Source organism: Heterocephalus glaber, unplaced genomic scaffold (genome assembly GCF_053883595.1).
Source record: "Heterocephalus glaber isolate CG9 unplaced genomic scaffold, H.glaber_assembly_v1.0 deba00000347, whole genome shotgun sequence".
NCBI classification, from domain to species: domain Eukaryota; kingdom Metazoa; phylum Chordata; class Mammalia; order Rodentia; family Bathyergidae; genus Heterocephalus; species Heterocephalus glaber.
The window spans coordinates 54,512,751-54,525,374 of NW_028258143.1; the positions used below are offsets into that span (position 1 = coordinate 54,512,751).

At 35.9% G+C, this 12,624-nt stretch overlaps 1 protein-coding gene across 1 annotated transcript in view; it reads right to left on the minus strand.

Moving 5' to 3' along the window:
• Window positions 1–12,358, minus strand: part of Atf2 (activating transcription factor 2) — a 90,746-nt gene extending 78,388 nt beyond the window's left edge. Inside the window, 1 exon segment of the mRNA XM_004857710.3 lies at window positions 12,200–12,358. The gene's annotated coding sequence lies outside the window, so the exon portion shown is untranslated.
• Between the last annotated feature and the right edge of the window lie 266 nt (window positions 12,359–12,624).

Sequence of the window (12,624 nt, forward strand, 5' to 3'; positions counted from 1 at the left end):
GTTTCTAAAGCTAGTGACACTATCAAATCACTATGATATCTGATACTTACAACAGAGTGGTGTCCATATCTAGAAAAGTCAGAAACTTTACTTTTCAAATATTTAAATTTTGGGAATCAACTTGGGAATGTTCAAGACTACTCAAACTTGTTTGCAGGAGAATATGATAATTCTCCCCCTCTCAAAGATGTGCATGCTCTAATTCCTGAAATGTGCTTACTGGTTTCATTACATAACAAAAGGAATTTTGCAGGTGTAAAAACATTACAGATCCTAAAGAGGGAGAGTATTCTGGGTTAATACAGGTGGGTCCAATCTAAGGCAGAGAAATTTTCCATCTGCAGTCAGAGAGATTCAGCCAGAAAAAAGAAATCAGACAAGTCAGAAGCATCAAAGGGACCTGCCGTGCCATTACTAGAGATGGGCACATAGAAAGCATTTCACCTTCTAGAAGAGTAACCCTTGACTAACAGTGTGCAAGCAAAGAGGGATGGCAATCCTACAATTTCATGGAACTGAATCAAGCCAATAACCTGAATGAACTTGAAAATGGATTCTTCCCTAGAGGCTCCAAAAAGGAACACAACACAGTCGATGCATTGATTTTGGCTTTGTTGAGAATCTCGTAACAGGATGAAATTCTGATATTTGTGACAACATAAATGGAACTAGAAATCATTATGTTAAGTGAAATAAGCCAGGCACAGAAAGACAAGTACTGAATGTGGAATTAAAAAAGGAAAGAAAAAAAGAAACCTCATACAAGTTAAGAGTAGAATGGTGAGTATCAGAAGCTGGAAAGGCTAGAGAGGAGCAAAGGATAGGAAAACACTGATCAATGGGTACCGAGTTACAGTTAGATAGCATTAAGTTCTAATATGCTACTACACAGTAGGATGACTGTAGGTAACAACTATATATGGTACATTTCAAAAAGCTAGAATAAATTATTTTGAATGTTTTCACCATAAAGAAATAATTCATGTTTGAGACAGGTTATGTTGAAACTAATTTAAACATTAACCCCATAAACATTACATAATACCCCACACTATCACGTACAATTTTCATGTTTTTATGTATCATAAAAAAGCCATGTAAAGAACCCAGCTTAGCATAACTGGATTTTCAACATACAAAAACATGACATAATAAATTTGTATTAAGATGTTACATATGTAATTTTGAGATAGGAATAGAAAATTAATATAGTAAACAAAAATTTTAAGGTATCAGGAGGATGGATGTGTGACTCCAGGACTTCAATGGTAGCAGCACTTTTTAATCCTGGAGTTTGAAAACCTGTAGCCACAACCTAGCAACACTTCATTCCCTTCCAGGTTAAAGCACCTTCAATTTTCTATATTAGGGAAACATAAGTAATATTTCACTAAGATCTTCAATTGTAAATAATGTATTTCAGGGTTGTCAAAAATTAACGAAAATTATTATTATTTTTTCCCATTAAGTTTATTGGTACATTTTAGGTATAAAATACAGTTACATTCATCATTGGGATCTTGTACCTTTACATGAATATCTTGGTTATTATTTTTTTCCCATTTCCCTGACTTCCCTTCACCCCCTCCACCCTTCCCTATTTGCAAAGACTTTCTTTCCATTTTTTTCCTTTTCTCATATTTTTTCTTTTCCCTTCTTTCTTTTCCCCTACCCCTCCCACTTCCCCTGCTCCTTTAGACCTTTTCTTCCTATTACACAATATCAATTATACATTCTTAAAATTACAATATCAAGATCTAGGAGACATTACCACAGATTTTACAGAATTTAAAAGGGTAGAGAAAGCATATTTCAAAAATCTGTTTTGAAATAAATTTGATAACTTCTAAGAAGTAACTTAGAAGATAAATTAATGAAACTAACTCTGGAGGAAATATAAAATTTGAATAGTACCTATTAAAGAAAGTATATTCCTAGCTTGAAAACCTACCTATATGACAACAGCAGGCTCATATACATTTTAACTGATAAATTATATCAAACATTTAAAGCAGAAAAAAGAAGGAACACTTCTCCCCTCATTTTAGGAACTCAACATTGTGCTAATCCTAAAACTGGATAAAGATAACAGAAGAAAAAAGTATGAACATAGATAGAAATTTGTTTAACAAAACAAACTATTAGAAGTCAGATCTGGCAGGATGTAGAAAGTGGTTTTGTTATAGGGATGGCAGTGTTGGTTCAGCACTGGAAGATACACCCCCAAAAGTCATCATTTTAACAGAGGAAAGGAAAAAGCCATATGATCCTGTCACTAGTTGGGAGAAAAAGTATTGGACTAAATTCTACAGCTGTTCATGGTAAAAGCTATCAGGAGACTAGAAGTAGAACAGAACCTTCTCAACAGATTAAAGACATGTACTCCATATTTCCAGCGAGAACACCTTATATGAATGGAGAAGATACAATGCTTTTTCCTTAGGGTGGGGAACAAGGGCAGATATGCTTACTCTTTATCTGTCCATTAAACTTTGAAACCTAGGCCCAACCAAAATAGGCTGGCAATAAAATGACACAATTAGGATAGGATTGGCAAGGTAGAAGCAAAATCTTTACATGTAGATGAAATGATCATCTACACAGAAAATACTAAGAAATCTCTAGGAGGGCCGGGGATTTAGCACAGTGGTTCAGGTCTGTGTATATGTGCTAAAAATGAAGAATTGGATGTTGAAATTTAAAAGTTATGTAGGAGTACAAAGGACCTAGAAAAGTTTAAAAAAAAAGACAAAAAACAGTGTTGGAAGATGTTTAGTACCTAATTTTAAGACTTCTTCTAAATCTACAGTAATCAAGGCAGTGTTGGTGTAAAGAAAGACGTATAATCATTGGAATAAAACAGATAATCTAGAAATAGAACCACAAATATATGGTCCACTGAATTTTGAAAGATTATTTAACATTAGCATTTTGTACTGATTAGTATTTTTCTGATTCTAGAGTTGCACACCTTTTTTTGTGCTATACTGGCTATCTATCATCTTATGTCTACTTTGTAATTGGGTTGTCTATTAATGAGCTGTTAAGAGTTCTTTATATATTCTGCTCATAGGTTATATGCATTGTAAATATGGTCTGTTTAAGGACTACTTTTCATTTTAATGATATCATTTAAAGTTCTAAATTTTGATGGAATCTCATTTATCAATTTTTTTCTTTTATACATCATGTTTTTTGTATCCTAAGTAGTTCTTGCCTACCCTAAATTCATAAACTTTTTCCCTTATAATTTCTTCTTAAAGTTTCATACTTTTAGGCTTTCATATTTAGGTTCATAGATCCCTTCAAGTTATTTTCATGTATGGAAATAAAGGGTTGAGGTTAATTTTTTATATACGGATACCAGGTGTTCTAGTGCTGTTTGCTGAAAACACTATCTCTTCCTCGGCTCTTGAACTGAGTTTATATTCTATGAAAATTGTATATATTAAACATAGTATAGTATATGGCAATCAAATAGTGTATATTAAATTTTACAACATTTACTTTGACTTTAATAAATTTATATTTTCCCAATGCTTAACAGCAAATCTTACTCTTTATTTTTTTAATGCCAGAAACTAAACTACATATTTAATATCAAAATCGTCTGTGAAAATTAAATTAACACCCAGTCCATGGATCAGATACTATCCACAAGTTTATTGGACATGTAACATTTAGTTCATCAATATAGGGAAATAAAACTCAGAAATGAAAAAAAAAAGGCTCAAATTTAATGAAGGATGTAGTAATTTTAATTTTTTCCCCACTCAGTACACATGGCCGATGTCTTTCACACGTATCACAATTCCTAAGAGTATATTAGTTTTGATGAAACTCCTCTCAAAGTTGATAAGATCCATAAAGAGCATGACACACTTCTTGACTGCATTATGAGGCCATTGAACACTGAAATCAGCCCAGTATCTTAAAACTATTCTTTAATAAAAATATCAGTGATTTAATTCTTAATGTAAACTTATTTTTTTAAAGTGAATATTGATTATCCCCAGACCTCTATTCCCTGGGTAATGTAAGGTAAGCAAGTTCTAGTTTTTTACTTTAAAATTATGACTTATGAAAAGTGGTAGTGCAAGTTTCTAATAGTACCATTTTAGATTTAGTCATGCATTAAATGTGATATAATGTACACAGCATCATTTTTGCTTAAGTAGATGATAAAATACTTTTTTCTTCTCACCAAAAACTTAGTTTTTGTAAAAGTAAAATGAAAATAAAAATGCAATACTTAGGAATTAACTTAACCAAGGAAGTGAAAGACCTCTACAATGAAGACTACAGTACTCTGAAAAAGGCGATTGAAGAGGATAACAGAAAATGGAAAGGTATCACTTGTTTCTGGATAGGTAGAACCAATATTGTTTAAAAGGTCATAGTTACAAAACTGTTACATACATTTAATGTAATCCCAATCAAAATACCAGTAACATTTCTCACAAAACTGGAGAAAACAATCCTGAAATTCATATAGAACCAGAAGAGACCTTGAATAGGGGCATCACAATCCTAGACCTCAAGGTATACTATAAAGCTACACTGATTAAAAACAGCATGCTATTGGCAAAAAGCAGACTTATACATCAATAGAACAGAATAGAAGATACAGAAACAACTCCAGGTACACTCAATTCCCCTACTTTTGACAAGGGAGCCAAATCTCTTCACTGGTGGAAATATAGCCTCTTTAACAAAAGATGCTGAGAAAACTGGCTATCCACATGTCAAAAGTTGAACTTAAGCTCAGATCTCTCACCATACAATGAACTAAAATCAAAATGGATCAAAGATCTCAATACTAGAAGAGAAACACTCAATCTGCTGGAAGACAAAATAGGTAAAACTCTCAAAGACACTGGTGTAGACAAAGACTTTCTGAATAAAACCCACCAACAAATGGGATCACACTAAATTAAACAGATTTTGCACAGCAAAGGAAACCACCAACAAAGTGAAGAGACAACCTACAGGATGGGAGAAAAAGTTTGCTAGCTACTCCTCAGACAAAGGACTAACATCTAGAATCTATAAAGAACTCAAAAAAAATCAAGACTCCCCAAATTTAAGGATCCAATCAAAAAATGGGCATCTGAAAGGAACAGACACTTCTCAGATGAAAAAATACAACTGGCCAATAAATATATGAAAAAATGTTCAACATCACTGGCCATTCAAGAAATCTAAATTAAAACATTAAAATTCCTCCTCACCCCAGAAAGAATAGCTACCATCAATAAATCAACAAATGCTGGCGAAGCTGTGGGGAGAAAGGAACATTTGTTTATTGTTGGTGGGAGTATAAACTGATACAACCAGTATGGAAATGAGTATGGAGATTCCTCAAAAGACTAAAAATAGAAATTCCATTTGACCTAGGTATTCTCTTTTTAGGTTCTTCCCAGAAGAGTTAAAAACATTACCACAGTGAGGTATGTATACCCATGTTTACAGCAGCACAATTCATAATTGCTAAATCTTAGAAATTGCTTATATGGTCATCAGGAGATGAATGGATAAAGAAAATGTGGTATCTATGCACAATGGAATAGTACTCTGCAGTAAAGACAGATAAACTCGAGGCATTTGCAGGAAAATGGATACACCTTGAGACCATAATATTAAATATATAATACATACAAGCTTGAACACCACATGGTTTCCTTTATATGAAAAAGTTAATATATAACATATGAATTAAAAGATGTAACAAGAGGTGAGAGGAATAAAAAAGTATGTATTATAAGTATGTTTCTGCTATTGGTTTCCAGTTTCACTCCAATACGGTGACTGGGATTTCCATTTCTTTGGGTATGTTGCGGTTTTTATTGTTCCTATGAGCACAGTCTAATTTGAAAAAAAAAAAAATCTCAGAATAGAAAAATCTACGAAGATGGAGGGTAGCTCAGTGGTTGCTCAGATTTAGTGGGGAGGGTTTAAGAGAAGACAGCTAGTGGGTAGTGCACTTTGTTTTGGGATAACAAAAATGATCTAAATTTGATTGTGGTCATGGTTGTACAACTCTATCAATATGCTAAAATCTACTGAATCATACATGTTAAGTTTGTAAATTGTATAGTATGCAAACTTTAGTTCAATAAAGCTGTTTTTTAGAAAATAAACATCTCACCAAAAATTATAATAATTCATAGTAGTCACCATCACTGAGCATATCAATAAAAATTTCTTATTACAACATGGGCACAAACAAGACAAACTACAGATTATACATGATTACCATTAAAACACTGGTAAACTCCTCTCTCACAATATGTTGAAGTTTAAGAAAGTGAAAATGACATTATAGGAGAAACTCTCAAACCAATTATTTGTACTTGAATAACATTAAAACCTATCTTACAAACAACAGACATCAGTGACTCTCAGCACTGTGGTTGAGAATTCATGACGTAGTAATATGACTTGAATAGTTATTATTTTTTCCTTTGGTACCGGGTATTAAACTCAGGACCTTGTGCTTGCAAGGCAGATGCGGTGCCATTGAGCTAAATCCCCCACCCATGAGTTGATTAGTTAGTAAGGACTTCAAAAGAACAAACATTGGAACTGTGGTATTTTAATCACAATTTCTTCTATTAGCAGGTAGAATAGGTCTCACTAGAATGTTTATGGTTGAAGAAAAAGATAACTGGATTTTATGGAAACTACAGTATTGCAATTTTATCTCCTCAAAATATGGATATTCTGTATTACTACATAAAATTGATAAAGAAAAAACCTTAGGGAAAAGGGGTGTACATGGAACAAAAATACATCTTAGAAAGATTTATGAAAATTCTAAGGTAACAAATTTTATCACAAATTATATGTCCCTACAGAAAACCCAACTTTGTTGTCAAAGCTACCAAATGGATGGTTGCTGTACTGTCTCTATGCTTCAGGATGAGCGTGCCTTGCGGGGCTGTGCTAGATTATTACTTCAGAGTGATCTTCAACAATAATAATTTCCACACCATATACAGAATATCCATTAAGTTCATGACAGTTTTAAGCACTGCATATGTATGCTTAAAACAAAGCCATGAGTTAAGTATTATTTTTCTTACAGGGACCTAAAGCACAGAAAGAACATGTAATTTGCCTGACATGACATAGCTTATAAGTGGTAGACTCATGACAATTTGGCTTCCAATAACTTTCCTAATACACTGATTTCATACTTATATGTGTCAGAAAAAGATATTAAATAAAAATAAATTTGGCTATAACACACATTCTGTACTTGAAGAGTTACCTATATGTAAAGAATCTCTCATTATGAATCTTGATAATTCAAAATTACAAATTCACGAAATTCTATGAAATCTATAGTTCAGAAAGCTCATAAAATAAAATACATCCAATGTGCCAGCTATGTAAAACTACATACAATTTAAGGGTTATTATTACTAGCCTGTCAGAAGTTTCAGTAAACTTTAAGAAAAAAAGTGAAATGATAAAATACAAAACACACAATATCCATCCCACTATATTGTTCCCTGTTATAAAAATAACAAAATTAGTCAAGTAAATAATTTTAAAACAACTAAATAATACAACTTATTCCCATTAATAATTCCCAATTAAGTAATGACATTGTACCAATAATCACAACTCCAAAATTTAGCAAAAATAGGCAGTGTAAACTTGCTCAGCTCTTAAAGGGGAAGCAATAATTTGGCAACTGTAGAAAGGCCAGTAATCGCATTTGAGATTAGTATCCTACAGAAACAATTCAAAAGAACAAAAGGATAATATGCATAAAGATTCAATGTTAAAACAGGCAGAAATTTTAAACATTTCCTTTTTAGCACTTAAAATTGAGGAAATTTAAAAAGTGATTTGTTGTCACATAAATACTGAAATATGAAATATTATCAAACTTATAGAACAGGAAAATACAATGCTAGATAAGTGAAATAAAAATTTTATCTGTTATTAATTCTGTAAAATCTATAGTGAATATGCACAAAGAAGAAGGAAACAAAAATAATGAAAACAATAACTTATTAGTATGGCAAAACTGGAGTTGATTTTTAACAAGTGTTCAATAAATACAAGATCAAGCTAGCCTAAACAGTAAAATTTTTAAAATACAAAGCTATAAGATTGGAAGAACAAAGTTATAAAATTAGAACGTGAAAGTTTAGGTTCCATTAGGCAAACTAAAAAAGACTGAAATAATTAAAAAATTAAGATATTATAGATGAAGTTAACCATATACTACCTAAATAATCAAAGTCCATTTGGTAGTTTGTCTGTTTTTAATTTTTTTGAGACAGAGTCTCGCTACTATGTAGCCCAGGCTGGCCTCGAGCTCACCGTGATGCTCTACCTCACCGTGATGCTCTACCTCAGCCTCTCACAGTATTTTGTTATTCACAATTATTTCCACTCTTTTTCTACCAATTTTTTTTTTTTTTTTTTTGGTACCAGGGATCAAACTCGGGTCCTTGTGCTTGAGAGGCAGGTGGCAGAACCACTGATCTAAATCCCCGGGCCTTTTCCACCAATGTTGTTCAGATTCTTTGTGGCAAGTCATCACTACATTCCAGGTGTTTTTTATTCCTTGGGTACTAAGGCCAAAAGACTCCAAACAAAACACACACACACACACACACACACACACACACACACACTACATACAAAGGTTGAAGTGGAATATCTTTGTTAAGACATAGAATGTAGACAGAGAGGAACAGCCTCAAAAGCATTTTCATTTCTTCTTGATGAAAAAAAGCCTCATTATTACTGCCAAAATGCCAAGAAGAAAACAAGCATCACTAAATCTACTTTAAAATGAAAATGAACATAGCAGTTGAAAGTTGTCAACAAAAACAAGTCATATAATATGCATGTATTATAATCATATATATTTAATATATTTATAATACAAATAATTACAATTATTGATAGCCTTAAAGATTCATAAACTACCTTCATTTTTGATACAATAATACCTTACTATAACTTTTTTTTGGAATGGAACTGAGGACCTTGTGCTTGTAAGGAAGGCAGAGGCACCACTGAGCTAAATCCCCAGCCCTTTACTATAACTTTGTAACTCTGAGAACTAGAACAAAGGAAATGAAATGTTTTGTGATGTTTTTCCTATAGGTATAAGTAGATGACTACTACCACTACTTCTTCAATATTAAAAATTACATTCTTAGACAAGCTCTTTTCCTCAAGGAATAGGTATAAGCTTAAGATAAACAAATTTTAAAATAAGCTACTGACTATAACAATGAAAAGTGGTTTGTTCTAGGATATTTTAATATAGGGAATAGTATAACAAGTACTATATTAATTTTTAAAAGGATCAGTTGAATATCAAATTATTCATTTTTTTTTTTTGGTACCGGGGATCTAACTTGGGTCCTTGCAACTGCGAGGCAAGCGGCAGAACCACTGAGCTAAATCCCCGGCCCTCAAATTATTTATTTATAAAAGAATGAATTATACTAAGGATTGAACCCAGGTGTGCTGAGCTACAGCCCCAGCCCTTTAAGTTTTTGAGAGAGGGTCTTGCTAAATTGCCCAAGCTGGCATCAAACTTTAGATTCTGCCTTATCCTCCAAAGTAGCTTGGGTCACCCAACCTATTCACTGGGTTTTTTTGGTACTGGGGATTGAACTCGGGACCTTGCGCTTGTGGGGCAGGCAGCAGAACCACTGAGCTAAATCCCCAACCCTTCACTGGGTTTTAAACAAGGGAGACTCTGGTAAAAAGTTGGTCTTAAATAAACTAAAGACATTTCAAAAACAAAGAATTATCAGTTTATATACATATTTCATATTAGAAGAGCTTGAAGACAAAATGAATGGATACACCATGTTGTGGTGGGACTGTGTACCTGACCTAGCAATTTACTAGCAGATGACATATAAATCATTAAAAGACAAGATTTTCAAAACATTAAGGCAGAAAAAACTTAGACGCTATCTGGAGAATTAGTGCTAGTTACATACAGTAGATGTTTGGTGGCTAGCATATCATTTTTAAATACACCTATAGCTTCCAAATCCTGAATACCAATAAAACACATCCCCTTCCATAAAATATGAGCCAAATACAGTTGACCTTAGCCAAAAGGCCAAGAAGCAATAATAATGAGCCAAATACAAAATAAACATTTTAATAAGGTATTTTATTTTTAAAATTTTGTAGTACTGAGGACTGAACCCAAGATCCTTGCACTGAACTACATCCTCAGCCCTCAACCTGTTTTATCTCAAGGCAAGGTCTCACTAAGTTGCCCAGGCTTATCCTTCTGCTTCAGCTTCCCAGAGTGTGGGGATTACAGGCATGTGCCACCACTCTGCTAAAAAGGTACATATTTTAAAAAGGATCACCAGGAATGCAATCCTATCTACAGAAGGTATTACATACTTTAAATCACACCGACAAAAAGTCTCAGAAAGTTCCTTACTGACAAAATACAAAACACTTAAGTTCTAAATTACCACAACATTAAATTTTAAATAATTTTTTAACAACTTAAAGACAGCAGCATCCTCAAAGCAAGATTAAAGATGTCTCACGAAGTAGCATCCACATCACTTGGAAATCTGGAAGATTTTTAGAAATTTTCACAAAAATTAGAATGCTTTACTAGTAATTAAAGATCCATGAATTGTCTTAATTCTTGACCTGCAGAAGGGTATCATTTTTTTAAACATACTTTACCAAGGATGTTTCTATAGTTCTGAAAAAGAGTTCAATAGAAACAAATTTAAATACAAAATAAAACTGTTAGCTGGGCATGGTGATGTATGTCTAATCCTACCTAGCACCAGGGAGGCTGAGAGAGGAGGATCTAGAGTTCAAGGCCAGCCTGGGCTACAGAGTGAGAACTTGTCTCAAACCCCACCCTCCCCACAACTGCTATTTGTTAGTATGTTAGGGCACTTACTCCTGTAGCATTGGCTTTTTAACAAGCTTTACAAAAATGCAGTCTTACCTTCATAATTTGGTACAACAGATCAAGTCTATCTGGCTACAAAAGAGTAACGGTGGTTAAGAGTTTCTTCAAACAGGACAAAAACTATGTTCAGAGGAAGTCAATATTTTGTTCTGATTTCAAATATATACATTAGATGTATGTATTGTGGCTGTCTCAATTTATAATCTTGAAGAAATGAGAACTGTCACAATGTACTTTAGGGATTAGTCAATAGGCCCAAGGTGAATAAAAAATAATACCTTTTACTCCATCATAATTAGGTAGGTTAACTCATGGCGCTCGCCAGTTTTAAGACTCCCCATTAGGGAAAGACAATTTTATACTACCTAGGGGCACAAAAATAGGCCCCAGCTCCTCCTCCTCCTCGGTTCAGTTCACAGATCCAGCACAGAAAACACACGAGTACATTCTCTCTCGGCCCTGCTCTCTAGGGCACTGATAAAGAGCAGAAATTATTCCCCTACAGAAGCTCTGTAGTTCACTCAGGGAGGTTTAAAAATATCGGGGAAAATACCAGAATCACCATACAACCACATCTCAGCCCCGCCCCACCTAGAAGAAAAGTGGGGGATGGCGGGAGTATGAGGGTGGCAGAAGGACAGAAAAGACCGAGACCTCTAGCTGCCACGTTCTCCATTATTCGTTCCATCAGGTTCCACCGAAGTCAGGGACCCAACCCTATCTTCTGCCGCGCTTCCCAATCCCCCATCCCAGCCACCATGACAAACACACGGTCTCCACCGCGGGAGTCCTGGGTGTGAGAAATCTTTGTGGCCCTTTTCCTGCCCATCCAAGGACTAGGGCGCGCGCGCGGGGGGGGGGGGGTCCCCCGAGTGCTGGGCGGATCAGGCGTGCGCCCCAGAGACCTCTGAAGTGACCGCACGGGGAAATGACAAATCGGAGGGAGGGGTCTAAGAGGGGCCGTTATTCCTTTTTCTTTTCGTTAGGAAAGCGCGCGAGAGGGAGGGGCCGGAACAAGGGACACGCTACCTAACGGTCCCGCCCGGCCGGTCCGGCTCCAGAGGCCGAAGTCACGCGCACCTCTGAGGGGGCGGCACAGCCATTATCGCCCAGAGGGCTCGGGACCTTGGCAGGAGCGCCCTAGGGCATGAGGAGCGGGGGGTGGGGACTACGGTGAGCGACGTCGCCATGTTAGCGCCTTCTCAGTATCCCTACGGTCTCCAGTCCAGTGGCCCTCTGTCCATCCCTACTCACCTGTCCAGGTCACTAATTCATGATCCTTTCGGTCACCCGGGAGCCCCGAGCACAGCCGTGTTTACAAACTACCCCTGGAGGAAAAGGCTGAACCGCACTTTAAAGGCCACGGGATCCCACAGGCTTCCGTCCTCTCTCGCGAGATCGGACTGACAAACCTTCTCCCCGCCCCACTCCCGGCATCCCCCTTTCTCTTCGCGCCCCTCCCATCCACACACGCCCCTTCTTGCCTTCCTTCAGAGCCAGCGCCTCCGGGTCAGGTGATTCCGTCAGACTTCAAGAAAAGCCCGGGTCTTCAGGAAGGCGGGGATTAAGAGGGCGGGCACTGAGGAACACTCGAGAGCTGATGATCGGATAAAAAGCCTGAAGGGCGGGAAGCAGTGCTGGAGGGGGCGGGCCTGGGCCGAAGGAGCGTGGTCTCCGTC